Raw genomic sequence first — 19,590 nt, 5'->3', positions numbered from 1 at the left:
GTTTATGGAAAGGGGAAACCGAAAAACTCGAGTTAAAACCCCTTTAACCCACGGGGAGAGATAACTTGTGGCGAAATGCTCTCATTAAATATTTTGCGTGGTAAAACCAAATGTCATACTTAAGCCACAATCGAATAAAATTTTGACCACATCTTTATGACGAACTAATATCATTGCTGGGCAGTACGATGGCTTTATAAAGATCACTTATTGTTTGTGAAGAGGTAACGAAGCGCGGAATGAGGCCACGTTCGAACCCACGTGGGTCTCTCAACGTCCTCTGTCAACATTGGCTCTGAGACTCTCGAGATCTTGGCAAGCGGAACAGCCCAGCTCGATGGTTTTGTCTTTTTAATAATCTCGGCGTTCGGGGGTAAAGAACAACAATGAGGAATTCCACTGTGCCACCCCCCCCCCCCTTCAAATAACGGTGTACCACTCTTTTGTTATATCGTATTAGGATGGGTAATATCGATTGGAAGGGTTTGCAAAAGACTTCGTTTGGCCGCCATTTTGTGTAAGACATGACTAGTATAGTTCTGTATGAGTAGAGGTCGGGGATGGTTAATTTTTATTCAATAGATCAAGCTCTCAAAATTATTCGTAAAATGTTTTGATCAAGTAATTTATATTTCTGTATTATCCGATTAATTTTTTCGATAAATTTGTAAAATTAATCGGAAAAACGACGTTTTTTTCGATAAAAAGCTCAAAATTTACGAATAATACATGTTTTTTAATCATTTTCCGAAATATTAACCGGTAAATTTCTTTGTTTACATTTTTTCCCAAAAAAATCAATTTAATCATGGATAATGATTAACCGTTACCGACCTCTATGTATGAGAAGGTAGTAGCTACAGCGATAAAATAACTATTTATTTAAGTATTTTTAATGGTCATCGAAAAGGTCGATTATTTGTATAACTAGGGTCACCTACGTGAATAGAGTGTAGCAATATCTTAAGAAAAATACTTTTTAATTTCGTTTTTTTCTAATGGTCAACATGAAGATCGATTATTTGTATAACTAGGGTCACCTACGTGAATAAAATTTAGCAATATCTTAAGAAAAATACTTTTTAATTTCGTTTTCTAATGGTCAGACTGAAGGTCGATTATTTGTATAACTAGGGTCACCTACATGAATAAAATTGAGCAATATCGTAAGAAAAATACTTTTTAATTTCGTTTTTTTCTAATGGTCAACCTGAAGGTCGATTATTTGTATAACTAGGGTCACCTACATGAATAAAATTGAGCAATATCGTAAGAAAAATACTTTTTAATTTCGTTTTTTTCTAATGGTCAACCTGAAGGTCGATTATTTGTATAACTAGGGTCACCTACGTGAATAGAGTGTAGCAATATCTTAAGAAAAATACTTTTAATTTCGTTTTTCTAATGGTCAACCTGAAGGTCGATTATTTGTATAACTAGGGTCACCAAAGTGAATAGTGTTTAGCAATATCGTAAGAAAATTACTTTTTAATTAGGATTCTTTATACAAGGGTTTAGATTGTACCTGTCAACTTGCCTATGATTAAAGCGCTAACTGACCTTTTAGACTTCCCAAGAACAACTTATTTCGTCTTATTATCCCGGCTGACTAGACGGACTTGATATAACGTAGTTTAATTTTTTTTGCAAATGTAAACTAATTTCCGTAAAAAACACCACGAAATCAGTAATTTTTCAATTCAAATATTTAAGTGAAAAATATCTTCATGAACTAAATAATCTAAAAGGACTCACTACCCTGAAACAAAAATTCAATGACGCTACATTCAAGTACTTTCCGTACAAAACTGGTGTCGCTGCAGTCGATTTCTTCCTAAAAGTATTCTCGCATTGATTTGAAACGGCTAACTTAAATTTTAATAATAAGAATAATAATAATAATAATAATAATAATCAGCTATATAGGCTAATACCCAAGGAACCACCATAGGCCCAAGTCATCTTGTTATTATTCCTTGAAAATTTCACAAACATTTTACCTTTTACAAAGAAATGCGAAATTTCAAAATTAAATTCCTTATTCAATTGTTATTATTCCTTGAAAATTTTACCTTTTACAAAGAAATGCGAAATTTAAAAATTAAATACCTTATTTAATTGTTATTATTCCTTGAAAATTTCCCAAAAAAATTACCTTTTACAAAGAAATGCGAAATTTAAAAATTAAATACCTTATTTAATTGTTATAATTCCCTGAAAATGTCAACAAAATTTTACCTTTTACAAAGAAATGCTAAATTTAAAAATTAAATTCCTTGTTCAATTGTTATTATTCCTTGAAAATTTTACCTTTTACAAAAAAATATGAAATTTAAAAATTAAATACCTTATTTAATTGTTATTATTCCTTGAAAATTTTACCTTTTACAAAGAAATTTCGTAATGCAAATTTGAGGCAGCCTCAAAAATATTTGTAATTATTTTATTTCGGCTAAAAATGCGATTGCATCAATCAACTGAGATCCATCGAAGAGGATGCAGGGGGGGGGGGGGGAAGGAGATAGAATTCATAGTAGACAAATCGGTTTCCATGACGACCGTTCACGAGCCGAACGGGTCAGACCCATTTCGCCAAAATAAAGAGGGGGGAGGGGGAGGGCGACACAATTAAAGGAGGGAAAAACGACACTCCGGAACGCCTAGATTTCCCCGTTTGGAATTGCGAAACACCCACAAACCAAACCATCCAAGTAAATATATATTTTTTTTTGGCGCACAAATTTCGTCTGACGGCTTTGACTCGTTGGGAGGATCGGGCGGCAGTTGATTGGTTTACAAATTATCGCAATTAGTGAAGACATCGAGTGTCATAATTTGTTAATTCGAATCGGTAAACCCAGTAACATTTATTGGCGGGGATGGATTTTTTTCTGGTTTTGACGCCTCGTATCAAGCGGGAAAGAAAATGAATATTCATAATAAAAAGGACGATGTTTCGTACAAATTGATTATTTTTTTCTGGTCTAGGACAATTTCCCACACTCCACACTAGGTTTTCTTTTTGGTGTCGTTAGGGGCGGAAATACGTACAATTTCGGGACGTAATAATAGGACCCTTGAGACAGTATGTTGAAATTGTAACGTTTGATGGTCCGAAATATAGTTGACGAATGATAGTAGTACCGTTCAGTAGCTTCGGTCATGTCGGCCATTTTGGGGGTTAATTTTTTATTCATAGGAAAGAGTATGGGTATATTTTCTATAGTTACAGCCTAGGAGATTGCATTTTCTGTTGTCACGTACAGCCTTGGAAACAGCATTTTCTGTTGTTAGGTACCGCCTTGGAAACAGTATTTTCTGCAGTTAGTTACATCGTAGGAAATTGCATTTTCTGCAGTTAGTTAAAGTGATGAAATTACATTCTTTTGTAGTTAATTACAGTCTTGGAAACAGCATTTTCGGTAGTTAGGTACCGCCTTGGAAACAGTATTTTCTACAGTTAGTTACAGCCTAGGAAATTTCATTTTCTGCAGTTAGTTACAGTGATGAAATTACATTTTCTGCAGTAAGTTACAGCGTCGGAAATTGCATTTTCTGCAGTTAGTCACAGTGATGAAATTACATTTTGTGCAGTTAGTTACAGAGATGAAATTACATTCTTTGTAATTAATTACAGTCTTGGAAACAGCATTTTCTGTTGTTAGGTACCGCCTTGGAAGCAGTATTTTCTGCAGTTAGTTACAGCCTAGAAAATTTCATTTTCTGCAGTTAGTCACAGTGAAGAAATTACATTCTTTGTAGTTAATTACAGTCTTCGAAACAGCATTTTCGGTTGTTAGGTACCGCCTTGGAAACAGTATTTTCTACAGTTAGTTACAGCCTAGGAAATTTCATTTTCTGCAGTTAGTTACAGTGATGAAATTACATTCTTTGTAGTTAATTACAGTCTTGGAAACAGCATTTTCTGTTGTTAGGTACCGCCTTGGAAACAGTATTTTCTGCAGTTAGTTATAGCCTAGGAAATTGTATTTTCTGCAGTTAGTTACACTGATGAAATTTTATTTTCTGCAGTTAGTTACACTGATGAAATTACATTCTTTGTAGTTAATTACAGTCTTGTAAACATCATTTTATGTTGTTAGGTACCGCCTTGGAAACAGTATTTTCTGCAGTTAGTTACAGTGATGAAATTACATTCTTTGTAGTTAATTACAGTCTTGGAAACATCATTTTATGTTGTTAGGTACCGCCTTGGAAACAGTATTTTCTACAGTTAGTTACAGTGATGAAATTACATTCTTTGTAGTTAATTACAGTCTTGGAAACATCATTTTATGTTGTTAGGTACCGCCTTGGAAACAGTATTTTCTGCAGTTAGTTACAGTGATGAAATTACATTCTTTGTAGTTAATTACAGTCTTGGAAACATCATTTTATGTTGTTAGGTACCGCCTTGGAAACAGTATTTTCTACAGTTAGTTACAGCCTAGGAAATTTCATTTTCTGCAGTTAGTTACAGTGATGAAATTACATTCTTTGTAGTTAATTACAGTCTTGGAAACAGCATTTTAGGTTGTTAGGTACCGCCTTGGAAACAGTATTTTCTACAGTTAGTTACAGCCTAGGAAATTTCATTTTCTGCAGTTAGTTACAGTGGTGAAATTACATTCTTTGTAGTTAATTACAGTCTTGGAAACCGCATTTTCGGTTGTTAGGTACCACCATGGAAACAGTATTTTCTGCAGTTAGTTACAGCGTAGGAAATTTCATTTTCTGCAGTTAGTCACAGTGATGAAATTACATTTTCTGCAGTAAGTTACAGCGTCGGAAATTGCATTTTTGGCAGTTAGTCACAGTGATGAAATTACATTTTCTGCAGTAAGTTACAGCGTAGGAAATTGCATTTTCTGCAGTTAGTTACAGTGATGAAATTACATTCTTTGTAGTTAATTACCTCCTTGTAAACAGCATATTCTGTTGTTAGTTACACCATTAGAAATATCATTTTATATAGTTAATTAAGCCTTAGAAACATAATTTTTTGTAGTTAGCTACAGCCTTAGTACTATCATTTTCTATAGTTAGTTACACCCTTAGAAATATCATTTTTTATAGTTAGTTACAGGCTAAGAAACAACATTTTATGTAAAATAAGTTTTGCGTGTATATTTTGTATTTAAAAAAATATACGTGAAATTTTATCTCAGAATTGAGCATTTTTTTCGGTCAATTTTTTAAATAAGTTGCTTTTAATTATTCATTTGAATTAATTGCTAGTTAAAACTATTAAATTGAAATAAAAAGTAACCTACACTCTTTTCACTTTAGCTAAATCGACGTATCAAAATATTAATTCTTTCGACAACTACTAACGCGACCAAAGTGTCAGGTATGGTAATTGGTCAAATTTAGGTATATTAAGAAAAAAGCAGGGCGAAAGGGGGCGTAATTAAATGGAGCGAAAGGCGGTCATATTTTGGGGGGATCCACTCGAGAGCGCCTTATCTAGTTAAACAACTAAAAGCAAATAAACACAACTGCTATATTACCCGTAATCGCAACGTCGAAGAATTTAATGATAAGCGAGATACGCAAGAATAAAGGGCGACATTTCCCTATCATTAATAAAACAAAACTCTTAGCGTGCTTAACTACTTCAAACGAAGCTATCCTGCCATAGTAGCCACCACGGTTTATTTGCCTGAGTTAAGATTTATTTAAGGATTATGGGCCACGCGTAAAGGTTTTCACCGAGTGCCCAGATAATTCCATAATATTTTGCCCTAAAAGTGTAATTAAAATATAATAATTTTTAATCAAAATATAATCATTTAATTTGGATCATTTTTAATCAAAATATAATCATTTAATTTGGATCATTTTTAATCAAAATATAATCATTTAATTTGGATCATTTTTAATCAAAATATAATCATTTAATTTTGATCATTTTTAATCCAAATACAGTCATTGATTTTTAATCCTTTTTAATCCAAATATAATCATTTATTTTTATCATTTGTAATCCAAATATAATCATTGATTTTTATCATTTTTAATCCAAATATATAATCATTGATTTTTAGTCATTTTTAATACAAATATAATCATTAATTTTTTATCATTTTTTATCCAAATATAATCATTGATTTTTATCATTTTTAATACAAATATAATCATTTATTTTTATCATTTTTAATACAAATATAATCATTTTTAATACAAATATAATCATTGATTTTTAATCTTTTTTAATCAAAATATAATAATTGATTTTTATCATTTTTAATCCAAATATAATCATTGATTTTAAATTATTTTTAATACAAATATAATCATTGATTTATATCATTTTTAATACAAATATAATCATTGATTTTTAATCATTTTTAAAACAAATATAATCATTTATTTGTAATCATTTTTAATACAAATATAATCATTGATTTATATCATTTTTAATCCAAAGATAATCATTGATTTTTAATCATTTTTAATACAAATATAATCATTTATTTTTATTATTTTTAATCCAAATATAATCATTTTTAATCCAAATAGAGTCATTTATTTGTAATCATTTTTAATCCAAATATAATCATTTTTAATCCAAAGATAATCATTGATTTTTAATCATTTTTAATACAAATATAATCATTTATTTTTATCATTTTTAATCCAAATATAATCATTTTTAATCCAAATAGAGTCATTGAGTTTTAATCATTTTTAATCCAAATATAATCATTTATTTTTAATCATTTTTTATCCAAATATAATAATTATTTTTTATCATATTTAATACAAATATAATCATTGATTTTTAATTCAAATGTAATCATTATTTTTTATAATTTAATTATATTTTAATCATGTGAATCAAAGTTTAATTATACTTTTAATCACGTTAATCACAAATTATTCGTTTATTTTTAAATATTATAACATTTTATTCTATTTTTAATATTGTTTTATCACAATGTATTAAATTATTTTTAATCATTTTAATAAAATTTTGTTAATTTATTTTTAATGATTTTAATCGAAATTTATCCACATATTTTAATGATTTTAATCGAAATTTTTTCACATATTTTAATAATTTTAATCGAAATTTATCCACATATTTTAATGATTTTAATCGAAATTTTTTCACATATTTTAATAATTTTAATCGAAATTTATTCACATATTTTAATGATTTTAATCGAAATTTATTCTCATATTTTATTGATTTTAATCGAAATTTATTCACATATTTTAATGATTTTAATCGAAATTTATTCACATATTTTAATGATTTTAATCGAAATTTATTCACATATTTTAATGATTTTAATCGAAATTTATTCACATATTTTAATGATTTTAATCGAAATTTATTCACATATTTTAATGATTTAAATCGAAATTTATTCACATATTTTAATGATTTTAATCGAAATTTATTCACATATTTTAATGATTTTAATCGAAATTTATTCACATATTTTAATGATTTTAATCGAAATTTATTCACATATTTTAATGATTTTAATCGAAATTTATTCACATATTTTAATGATTTAAATCGAAATTTATTCACATATTTTAATGATTTTAATCGAAATTTATTCACATATTTTAATGATTTTAGTGAAAATGTTTTAATTTTTTATAATTTTAATAACGATTTAAGCTTTATGACAGCAATGTGACAGATTTCATTTCAATTATTTTTTTACTGTATAATCATTTAACGGTGTCGTAATAATGTATATATTTATCTGCCGCAAGGTTTTAAACCCGAATAGCCGAATACTTTGATTGTACTGTGGACTTTGGTTGACACATTGTAGGTAAGGTTGTGTCCTGTTTTATAAGATATCCGAAGTAAGAATATTAAGAAAAACTTTATATTTATTTCACAAATTATTTTAATAAAAATTGAGAAGACGCCTAAATTACGTTGCAAATATTCTGATCGCGTCTAAATCGTAAAAGCCCATAAACATTCAAATTATAAATTACCAAATCGATCCAATTTATTAATTGTTTTACTTATATAAATGAGAAAATCACATACTAAATTAAAAAAATTTTTAATTCAGGTTTCAGTATTAAATTACGATTCTCCACTACGAAACATATGATCACGCCTTTAAGTCATTTTAAAAATCTTGCTGTAAAATTAAACCCAAAAATATCTACATCAAATTATTGAAATAATTAAGATAAAATTAAACAAAACCGTTTTGAAAATTGAAACCAACTATCGTTATTTAATCCTTTCTCAATTTGTTGGGGTTTTATTTATAATATTTATGAAATTAGCATACCTTTTTGGTTTTAGTTATAATATTTTTGAAAATAGCAAAACATTTTGGTTTTATTTATAATATTTTTGGAATTAGCATACATTTTTGGGTTTTTTTATAATATTTTTAAAATTAGCATTACTTTCCGGTATTTTTAATATTTGTTTAAATTTGCATAAATTTTTGGTTTTTTATAACATTTTTGAAATTAGCATAAATGTTTGGGTTTTTTTTTAATTTTTTATAATATTTTTTAAATTAGCATAAATTTTTTGTTTTGTTTTTTATGATATTTTTGAAATTAGCACAAATTTTTGGTTTTATTATTAAAAACTGTCATGGGAGCATTACCATTTTCGGCGCCCTTTGACCTACCATAATTTTGGCGTCCCACAAAATGTGCCACCCTAAAAGCCTATTCGTTAAAGGTTCACAGAATCGCTTAAATAATTCTGAACGAATTTCAGTGAGCTCCTCCCTATTCCGTCAAGTGACTCGGGCATATCTTTTCGCATCCCAAAACAAGTGTTTATGTAGCTAAAAGCTAGCTCTGAAAGCAAGGCCTAAAAGGCAACAGCGGCGACCGAGGCCCATCTTTACAAAAACATTTGCGAAATGTTTATCAAAAAACTAACACACGGAAACTATACTGAACGCGATAACGAATTATAAAAGCAAGCACGAAAAGGCGGTATACGTACAGGCCTCCATCTAGGGAGTGGGAAAAAGAAACTTTGTTTTTTCTTTTTTCTTTTTTTACTTTACGTCAATCAAACATAAACCCCCACCTGCACGGAAGGGGGAGAGGGAAAAGGGGGGAGCTCTGAAAATTTCAATTCGCTAACTTTGTTGGCTTCTGGTTGGGTTTTTCCCCCTCTTCATCTACCTCTCTTTACCCTAAGCCTTGGCTTTTGTGTGTTTTTCGAATTAATTATTATCAACGTAGACTCGGGCCTTCGAAAGGTGGCGCCACTGCGGGGCTTCCGGCACAGGGGGAAAAAGTGACTGAAGACTGATGGGGGGGGGAGGTGAGCGAGGAATAAGATTATAAGAACGGGGAAAACTAATGGCTCGTAGTGGCTGCCGCATACGTGCCTAGCTAGGCCGCTTGAGCGGTTCGAGAGGTTTTTGAGATTATAAAATTAGGAGTCTCGACCTCTTGAACTAACCCTCGCGCTGTTTAGATTACGCTTAACCAATGAAATCCGAGCCTAACTCCATTTTTTACATAGGGATTAGTAACTGTTAGATTGTACTCTGTCGTAGATATAGGTGGAATATAAATTATCCGCGATCTATATAATAGCCTATAATTCTGAAAGGGTTCTATAAAATCGAGTTATTCTTACATTATCCTAAGAAAATTCCATAATTCTGAAATTGTCCAATGAAAATACTATAACCCCTAAATGGTAGTGTCAAGTTATATAATTCTGAAATGTTCATATCAAATTCTCTAATTCTGAAATGTTCATATCAAATTCTCTAATTCTGAAATTTTCATATCAAATTCTCTAATTCTGAAATGTTTATATCAAATTCTCTAATTCTGAAATGTTCATATCACATTCTCTAATTCTGAAATGGCTCTATGAAAATCCTATAAATCGACATGGTCTTATGAAAATTGTCTAATTCTGAAATGGGCCTACGAAAACCCTCTAATTCTGAAATGGTTCTATGAAAATCCTCTAATTCTGAAATGGTTCTATGAAAATCCTCTAACTTTGAAAAAATCCAATAGCTCCGAAATGGTCCTATGAAAATCCTCTAACTTTGAAAAAATCCAATAACTCCGAAATGGTCCTATGAAAATCCTCTAACTTTGAAAAAATCCAATAACTCCGAAATGGTCCTATGAAAATCTTCTAAATTTTCTAAAATTGTTCTATAAAACCCTATAACTCCGAATCGCACTGTAATATTAATTCTGAAATAACCCTGTAAAATGTTCTTAATTTTGAAATGGCCCTACGAAACCCTCTAATTCTGAAATATTTGGTATGGCGCCATCTATAGCAGTTTTACTAAAGAAGATCAAATTTAAGTTCTGTATTAAATATATATTCTATAAAACGTTTAACTTCGTACAATAAGTCCTAATAATAATCAATATAATTACAAAGAAATCAAAGAATATAATTTTTAGGTTTAAAAATGGCTTATTTGATTTTCAATCATTTAATAACAATTTTTCTGTCTAATTAATGGACGATATTCCTATTTCACTCAAGAGGCGATTTTTGGAAGCTTGAAAGGAACAATGCTGAAGCAGTTGCTATTTCAACAGGGTTTCCACAAAGTTTTCGTTCAAATTTATAATATTTCTACTGAAAATTGTATGGCAACCCTGCTTCATTGTCGTTAAAAACAGGGTTGCCATACATTTTCCGGGAAAAAATTAATAAATTTGAAGGAAAACCCCGTTGAAATAGCGTGTGCTTCACCATTGAGGGAAATAGGAATAACATCCATAACTAAAATTTAAAATAATCTTAGTTAAATTTAATTACTACTCGTTATTTGGTTTGCTTCAAATCAAAATTGTTACAGTTTGATTAACTGAATTAACTTTAATAGGTTATTTCCATATAAACACTATTAACGGTTTTTTTTACGTTTTAGTATTGGTTTTCATAACGATCAAAACGCTACGACGCATTGGACGCAAAAATATTGTGTTAGGCCTAGCGGGATTTTTTTGCGTTGTCACTAACCCCTGCGCCTTTTCTCCCCCCAGTGATAAGCAGCCTTTACATAATATATCTCTTACGAGAAACGTATCCATCTATGGCATTGAAATAAAACATGTATCTTCACAGGCTCGTGGCGGATTTCGTTGGGCGCGAATTCTCCGCAGATATATTTCAAGCGAATAAAATTAGCAGGGTAGATAGATATATACTTCTCTCGTATACATAGTTTGCACCGAAGGGAGGGGCCTATGGTCTCCAAGGAAACTGGGAGGGCGATCAAAAATTCAAACCATTTCGCGCGTAGCTACTAAATAGGTAGCCATTTTGTTGGTAATCTCGTCAAAGCTACAAAACGTATTAGATTTATGCTTTAAAATTTTAAATGGTCCCTAAACAAAGCCAGATAAGATTCTAAGGCCGGGTTATTTAAATAAAATATCAAATTACGACAGAAATATCTACGAAAAGAAGTTAACAAAGCTTATCAAAGTTAGGCCTTTGCGGTCATCCTTTTTACAATTACCTTCGCTATCGAATAAACAATTTTCGCTCTTCCTTGGTAATTGAACTACTCGAACAATTTTTAATCAGTCAGATAACCATTTTTAACGTGAAAATAATTTCTTAATCATTTGAAAATAATTAAAATCCGCAAACAGACGATTGAAACTGTTCACCCTCCCGTTTTACTAAGAAATCTACACCTTCAAAATGGCGGCATAGAACCGTTCATTCTTGCTCAAATTAAATATTTATTCTTGGTTCTTATATCTATACTTGGAACTGCGTCATTGATGACGTAGGGATGCAAACTATGTATTAACAGAGAGTGTAAAGTCGCTTCGCTACAGAGAGGCGCCTCTCTTTAAAAAATCCGTGGTACGATTTTATTCGCCGAGAATGTCCACAATTCCCGGGCGTTTGATGGCGCTAGTAGTATCTCCGGCGCGTGTTAGATTAGAGTTTGAGAAGACGCAAAAAAGAAAGTGTTTTAGGTATTTAATTTATTTTGAAATGTCTTGTTCGGCTAAAAATTGTAAATCGAATATAAAGGTAACCACGTGTCTGTCTTTTTCTTTCAAGTTTCCAAGGGATAAAGACCGGTGAATACGCGTTTTAATTTAATAATCCTATTCTAATACATTAACATTTCTTAAAACTTAATAGTTCTGCAGTGGCTGCAAAATGTAAACAGTGAAAAGCTCCAAAATAAAACTACAGATTACTTACACTTTAATCACGTATTTTGCGGGCTTCATTTCACTGACGATTGTTTTATGAATATCAAAACCAAAAACAGGCTTACACCATTAGCTACACCTACTATTTTTTTTGGAAAATTCCAATGAAACCACGGTTTTCCCTAGGTAAACTGAAGGCAAAAACATATCCCGCCATGGTCTCTTACTGCCTTATGTTCATTTATAATTAATTCAAATAGTAGCAAATGAAAATGCACCTGAAGATCATGTTACAACTACAACATGGTGTAAGGTAAACGCCGCACTACAAATGCCAAATTATGCCCTCCAAAATCAATTCAACGAAGAAAATGATAATTTATATAAAATATTCACAATGATGAACACTAGCTTTAAATGAAATTTTTTTTACAGTGGATAAAGTCAATTCCTATGAATTTAAACCCAGAACTATCTATTGAATTCTATTCCATTTAAATATATTTGTACTGAACATAATTATAGCCATTCAACTAAACATTTTGACAATAATGAAAACGATAACATTGAAGGTTTCGTAGACTTCGGTCCATATGGAAGGTCAAAATAGTACGCAAATCAGGCCCTAGTGTTCATGGTGAATGACATAAAACTGAAATTCAAACTACCAATTGGTTACTTCCTCACAAAAGATGCTTGTCACGAACAGACTTTGAAGATATTGCTTCATGATTGCGTAACTCACCTAAAACGTATTGGCCAAAGCTGTAGTCTGTGACCAAGGAACAGGCAATCAAAATTTGTTCAAAAGTATGGGGATATCAGTGGAAAAGCCATTCATTGAAATTGATCCTCCACATCTCTTGAAAAGTGTGAGGAACAATTTCAAACGGTATCCCATAATAGTGGAAGGCAATCTAGTTTCTTGGGCAGTCCTAGAACATTTTTTCAAAATAGACCAAGAAATTGGTAAGTTTCAAAGCACACATAAGCTGAAACGTAAACATATCAAGTTACCAACATTTTCTAACATGAAAGTCAGTTTAGCTGCCCAAATTTGCAGTCGAAGTGTTTCTAATTCAAATGGCCTGTTCACTGGGATTAGGAGAGTTAACAATTGAAAGCACATACACAGCAGAGTTCCTCTTACACATGAATGGCCTTTTTGATTGCTGCAATAGCAGGACATTAAACAATGAAACACACTGTAAGAGAGCAATGACTGATCAATCCATCCACATATCAATGCTGAAAGAAAAATTGGAAAGGTTTAATACATGGTAGCTTCAGAACTGTAGGTATAAAACCTTACCTTGTATTGAAGGGTGGAAACTATCAATTCAGTCTTTGCTACTCCTATGGAATGATATAAAGGATAATTTTGGTTTTAAGTTCTTAGTAACTGGAAGAATTAGTCAAAGATTTTTAGAAAACTACTTTGGTTCCATTCGCCAATAAGGAGACAATTGAGATCATCCAAATCCTCAACAATACCAGGCAGCGTACAGAGCTGCATCAGTCAATAGCCTCTTAAAACCATCAGATTCATATTGAATTGACAATTTGGATGACTTTATTTTAAACAGACTCGTTTAAAGTACCAGCTCCTGGACCATGAAGAATTGTCCAAATATGATAACCATTGGGTTTTGCAAGGTAAAGGACAATTCACTGACGAAGATTTAGAAATTTGCAAAGCCATTGAAAGTCCAAACCTTCTAAAAGAAAATGTTCTTAATTATATTTCAGAATATTTAATTCACCGCTGCTATTCAAAACACATGTTCTACCATGGTTTTGGTATATTTAATTAAGACTTGGCCAGCCCATAAAATATTCCACTTTAGATTCCACGAATTTCTTTTGATATATTAAAAAAGTACAGTTGATAATAAACTTACTTTTATATTTCTTACGAAATCAACTGTTTTACTTAAATAGTTAAAATAATTCAACATCACAGCTGACTGAGCTGAATTCAACTTTAACCTATTGAGAGCAAAATTTATTTTTCTTTGATAAGCAATTTTACAGTGCCATCGTGTGTCCGGGAATTGCAAACACCGTCGTCTGCTTCTTCAACGCTCTCATGGGGAAAAAACGTACCACGAAATTTTAACATTACGGGGATAGGAAGAGGCGCCTCTCTGTAGCGAAGCGACTTTACACTCTCTGGTATTAATATATTTTATACTTCTGATACCACTGACGCAACACACTACATTTTACTATACTATAGTTAACGATAAATAAGACTAAACGCCTGTAGAAGTGTTCGTCACGCCGCACACCCAAGTTTAGAGAGACGTACCCTACCAGGGGTACATAAAATATAAAATAGATGTTTCCATAATTTAGGCTTTTCGATAAAACCATGAATGTATTTATTTCTACAATGAATATCGAACTATATTATTACCTTTTCTACCATCTGGGTCTCAGATGGGCGGTGCCTTTGGGCATTTTACGTAATCACTTGAGCCAATCAGGAGACAGGCGTTTGTAGTTGAATCGATCCACGTAACGTTTCCGGTATTGCGCGATTTAACCCGCTAAGAAATGGACTCGTGATTCTTAGAAAAATTACTGTACCATAACAAAATTACTTGATAATCATAAAAAAAGGAATTTATTATTAATATTCTTACCTATTTTCGTTCATTCGATGTGTATTAAAATTTTAGAAACCAAATTTCGTACTAAGCCTTGGCACTGAAGCTAGTCAAGTTTCAAAACGTTTCCGTTCAATAAAAATTTTGAGTGCTGGCGCGTGAACAATAACCACGGCCAACTTTGATTTCGCGCTGCCGCGCTATAGCGGCCATAACAAAATTTTAAAATCCCATGTAAATAAGCGAAAGAAAATTGTCCCGCTAGGGCGCTACGTCTCCTCACAAAATATGTAAATTTTATTACAGGCAAAGGCGGGGGACTCGAATTAAATCCGGAAAAAACGTTTTATCTCGTAATAACATAATTTTTTCGGAAAAAACACGTTGGCATAAATGAAATGAAAATAACATGTTTTAGAATTATGTTCGGGTAAAATTGCCAGATAAACTAAACTAATTAAAGGAAATGTGTTTTTTAGTCAAAGAGGGGAGAATTTCATATAAAGAGACGCGTAATTTTTGATTTATTGTTATTAATAATAAAACGTATATGAATATGAAACCATACCATCTGGTACCTCAAATACAAAAAAATATGACAGATTTGTCTTTTCACGAGTTCCCAAGCAATGAAAATCTTCGGTTATTATGGTTAAAAATCATTAAATGAAAAGATTTTCAAATGAGTGAAAGTGGTAAAAATGTAGTCTACATTTCAAGGACGACGATTATATTTCAGGTTTGTATCTTTATTTAAAAAAATATTTATCAGTCATGTTGAAAGTGCTAGTGCAAGTTCTTCAGGAAAAAATATTTCTGAGGTGGCTGAAGATGAAATCGAAAAAGAAATTGTAGAAATATAAAAACTCAATAAAAGTCACCATAAATAACTGGCAATCAAAAATTTGGCGTCAAAACCTAAAATTACAGGTTAATTAAAGGTTACCAATTTTCAAGGAAAAATGGTTTCCTAAAGCTCCCATCAAAGATGACACTGAAGAGATACGTTGGAAAAATTAATGTAGAAACGGGAGTTACAAAAGCCATCTCCTTGGTGTGATACAAGACCTTCTAAATTGTCCGACAATCAAATTCCTGAAGACTATAAAAATATTTTAGATGCCCTTTTGATCACTCCTGAAACTCAATGTTATACCTTAAAATTAGCCTGTGAAGCATACTTAGCTGGGTATGTTTTGAGGGAATTACAAAAGAAGGAATTTTGTGGCTGCTGCGTTGTAAACATTTCCCAGCCATGTCACAGCTCTCCACTATTGGATTTGATTAAAAACCAAGATAGAGGAAATCTTAAATATCCAAGTCGTCCATTCATATTAATTGTATCAAGAATAGTCACCTTTGTGCAACATTTGCGGGTCTCAAGGTGTTTACGATGAACTTGAGAAATGCATTTTGCCAAAGCACGAACTCTGTCCACTATTTTATAGTTGTGATCCAGAACCTGCCAAATTAATTGCAGGGATAGTCTGTCAGAAAATAGTCCCTCCGGTTATGGATAACATAACGCGCACAATTTCTGCTAAGCATGAAAAAGTAAAAGAGCTTGTATATAAGCCAATATCTAGAAAAGAATACAAACTTCAGTAACATTTACTTTGTTATTCAAAGATTCACTTTACAACTATACTAAAAATATATCTATTTAATATCAAGAATAATTATCAACAACATTATTTTAAAGATGTAGGTAAATAATTACTTAATTTAAAATATTTGAATTATTGGTTTTATAAAAAATACTATTCATAATTACGCATTACCGTGATAAGGTGTTGACCACATCTGCCGGAGCAGAGCCGGAGATACACATTTTTTATTTTTATTGTCGTAGAATATAAATAGATTATTAAAAATATTTCAAAGCTAAATTATAATTTAAATATAACTAAAATATTAATTTACTCTTTCGTTAATAAAATAAAAATATAAAACCTGGGAAAAAACGACTTTTTCTTTGAAGAATAACAGCTGATTGCACTGGAAGGCGGCAATAAAAAGATAAATTATGTGAGGAGTTCTAGCGCTCCTTCTCCCTGGCGGGAAAAATCTTATTTTGCAAAAACACGGCGATTGTTATGGCCGCTATAGCGCGGCAGCGCGAAATCAAAGTTGGCCGTGCAATAACTAAGCCCCTCCCATCCGAGCGACTGAGGCCAGAGGTTCGTAAAAAAGGGAACTACCTAATGCATGGTTGAAATGAATACATTCCTGATAAAACCCATTCAGGAAATATTAATACATAGAATCTGGACGTGCAAGCTACTCTTTAAATGGTCTTTGTAAAAGGACAAAAACGATGCGGTATACTGAGCGACTACGGCGAAAAACTCGCGTTAGGCCTAACGGATAATTTTTGCGTCGAAGAAAAAAAAATATCTTAAGCGTAACCGAGAATTTTTTTGCGTTGACGATCGAGATCAAGCCGTTTTTAAAATCTAGGATAAATTAGCGTTTATAAAGGGACTGACGAGCCTAGTTAAATTGGTTTGATTTGGATATGGATTGTAGTTGGTTGCTCGGCTAACCAGACAAATCACACGTGTATCAGTAGGAAAAATAGCTTACAATTTTGGTCAGATGATAGCTTAGATGTCTTTTGAAAACGGCCTTAAAATGGGTACGTTGGGATTGTATGAGAGAACAATCGAACAAATTATTCGCCGCTAACACGTGGACTGGAATTAGTCGGTGGCGTGAAAACAGATCCCCCCTACCTATTCTCTACTTTGGGAGGTGCCTTTGATTTGGCGAGAGTCAAAATCCTGGCCCCTGTGTTCGACAGGGATGACCTACATCGGAAATCGAAAGTAGTCAAGCCGACTGTGCAGGCAGCGACGTGCTGAAAAATACGAATTCGCAATTCGTCTGATATACTGGTTGTTTGCTATTTGCTCGATCAGACATTTTTCCATTTTGGTACAAATTGTGTCGTAGGTTCTTTGACTCTCGCCATCTTGCTAACTTTATTCGCTATAGAAACATGTACCTGTGCAGGCTCTCGTTGATTTTCTCAAATTGATTAGTGCATTTCTATTTAGTACACGTTCCTATTCAGTGTAATCAAGAATGTATTTATTTATACTCAGGGAGAATGAATATGTCGAGACTATCGACGGACACGTTGAGGCCCTAACCCCGTCACGCTAAGGGGGGGGGGAGGAGAAAAGGAGGCGTTAATCGCGTCGAAAAACGCCATTTTTAAGAACCAATGAGATTGCTGTATTATTTGATTTTATTAAAGCGGAGGAGCATACCGGGGGGCCCCAACGGGTGGAATTGGAGAAACACTAAAAATAATATCAACATATTCATTCTCCCTGAGTATAAATAAATACATTCTTGGTGTAATTTTATCATTTTACATAGTTACACTGTTAAAAGTAAAGGTTTATAAATCGACTAAAATTGGACTTTTAATTTTTTTCAATCGATTTAGTTACTAAAAAAGGTCTAATAATTTATTTTAGACCCATTTTACCTTTTCACGTTTAATACGATACCTTTTGGGGTATTGATAGGGAAGTAGCCCTAGAACTAAACCTTTTCCAGTACTTGTGGTTAAGGTATAAAAAAGCTATGTTTATGCTTTTAGTCCTCTTGAATACTATTTATTTCCCTTAAACGAAGAAATAAATTATATGGACCAATTTCGAGACTAGTATTTTAATAGTACGTTATTTCCTTTTTAAATATTTTCTTTAAAATAACACACTACAAATAGATTCCAATCACCTGGAATATTTAGCAACAGTTATGTCTTTAAAAATTTGATTACAGATTTTAAATATAGGGGATATTGATTGTGGCGTCAAACTATGAGTACCCAACTAAGAGTGCCGAAAGTTTATGTTTGTAAAATTGTACCTTTATTCAAATACAAAATATTTAAATTTTATGTTAAGCTTTGTTCCGCGATTTCAAAGAAGCTCAGTGAAATAAATAATTGTATATTAAGGTCTGAAAATAGAGTTTAGAAGGTCTAATTTCTTACTGTTTATGAAGTAAAATAGATAAAAAAAAGTGCTAAGCCTTTGTTTTAATCAGATTTAATCATGTTTTAAGCATTTTTCGTCTTTATACAACAAAATATAAACATTTGATTTTACTCAGATTTAATCATGATTTCATTACTTTTAATCCTTAAATAGACAAAGTTACAATTTTATTTTAATCAGGATTTAATGATTTTCGTCCTTTATACAGTCAGAAATAAACATTTGATCATTATCAGATTAAATCATGATTTAATCATTTTTAATCTTTACTCAGCTAAAGCTAGATACTTTATTTTAATCAGGTTTAATCATGGTTTAACCATTTTTCGTACTTATGCAGCCATAACTACAGAATTGATTATAGTCAGATTTATTCATTATTAAATAATTTAAAATTTTTAAATAGCCAGAGCTTCAGATTTGATTTAAGTCGGGTTTAACCATTTATAAATAATTTTTAACCGTAAAATAGCCAGAATTTGAGATTGTATTTTAATCGGATTTAATCATTTATAAATATTTTGTAATCTTTAAAAAGTCAGAAATTCAGATTTGATTTTAATCTGGTTTAATCATTTATAAATAATTTTTAATCTTCAAATAGCCCGAGCTTCAGATTTGATTTAAGTCGGGTTTAATCATTTATAAATAATTTTTATTCTTGAAACAGCCAGATTTGATTTTAATCAGATTTAACCGTGATTTAATCAAGAAGTGATTTGAGCTTGGAGTTCCAAAAAAAAATAAAGATATCATAAATCTAATAAGCTCGATTTACACTGATCTACGACTGATTAAATCTAGTTGAATCAGGATGAATTTTAATC

The 19,590-nt window shown here is 31.5% G+C and overlaps 1 protein-coding gene and 1 long non-coding RNA gene across 4 annotated transcripts in view; one reads left to right on the top strand and one right to left on the bottom strand.

The window, feature by feature from the left end:
• Window positions 1-19,590, top strand: part of LOC149953192 (uncharacterized) — a 65,794-nt gene that overhangs the window by 32,532 nt on the left and 13,672 nt on the right. The window lies entirely within an intron of this gene.
• On the bottom strand, window positions 15,780-16,600 carry LOC149953193 (uncharacterized). 2 transcript variants are annotated; one of them, XR_016480084.1, is made up of 4 exons: window positions 16,529-16,600; window positions 16,105-16,209; window positions 15,904-16,018; window positions 15,780-15,849 (listed from the first exon to the last, which is right to left on the bottom strand). It is a non-coding gene; the product is annotated as an uncharacterized LOC149953193 (long non-coding RNA). The 2 variants fall into 2 exon arrangements; XR_016480085.1 differs by having other exon boundaries at window positions 15,825-15,849; window positions 15,929-16,018.

This window comes from Leiobunum rupestre, chromosome 3 (genome assembly GCF_980474605.1).
Source record: "Leiobunum rupestre chromosome 3, qqLeiRupe1.1.hap1, whole genome shotgun sequence".
NCBI lineage: Eukaryota > Metazoa > Arthropoda > Arachnida > Opiliones > Sclerosomatidae > Leiobunum > Leiobunum rupestre.
The sequence above is the reverse complement of the archived record's forward strand: the minus strand, read 5'-3'. Positions and strand labels throughout refer to the sequence as shown.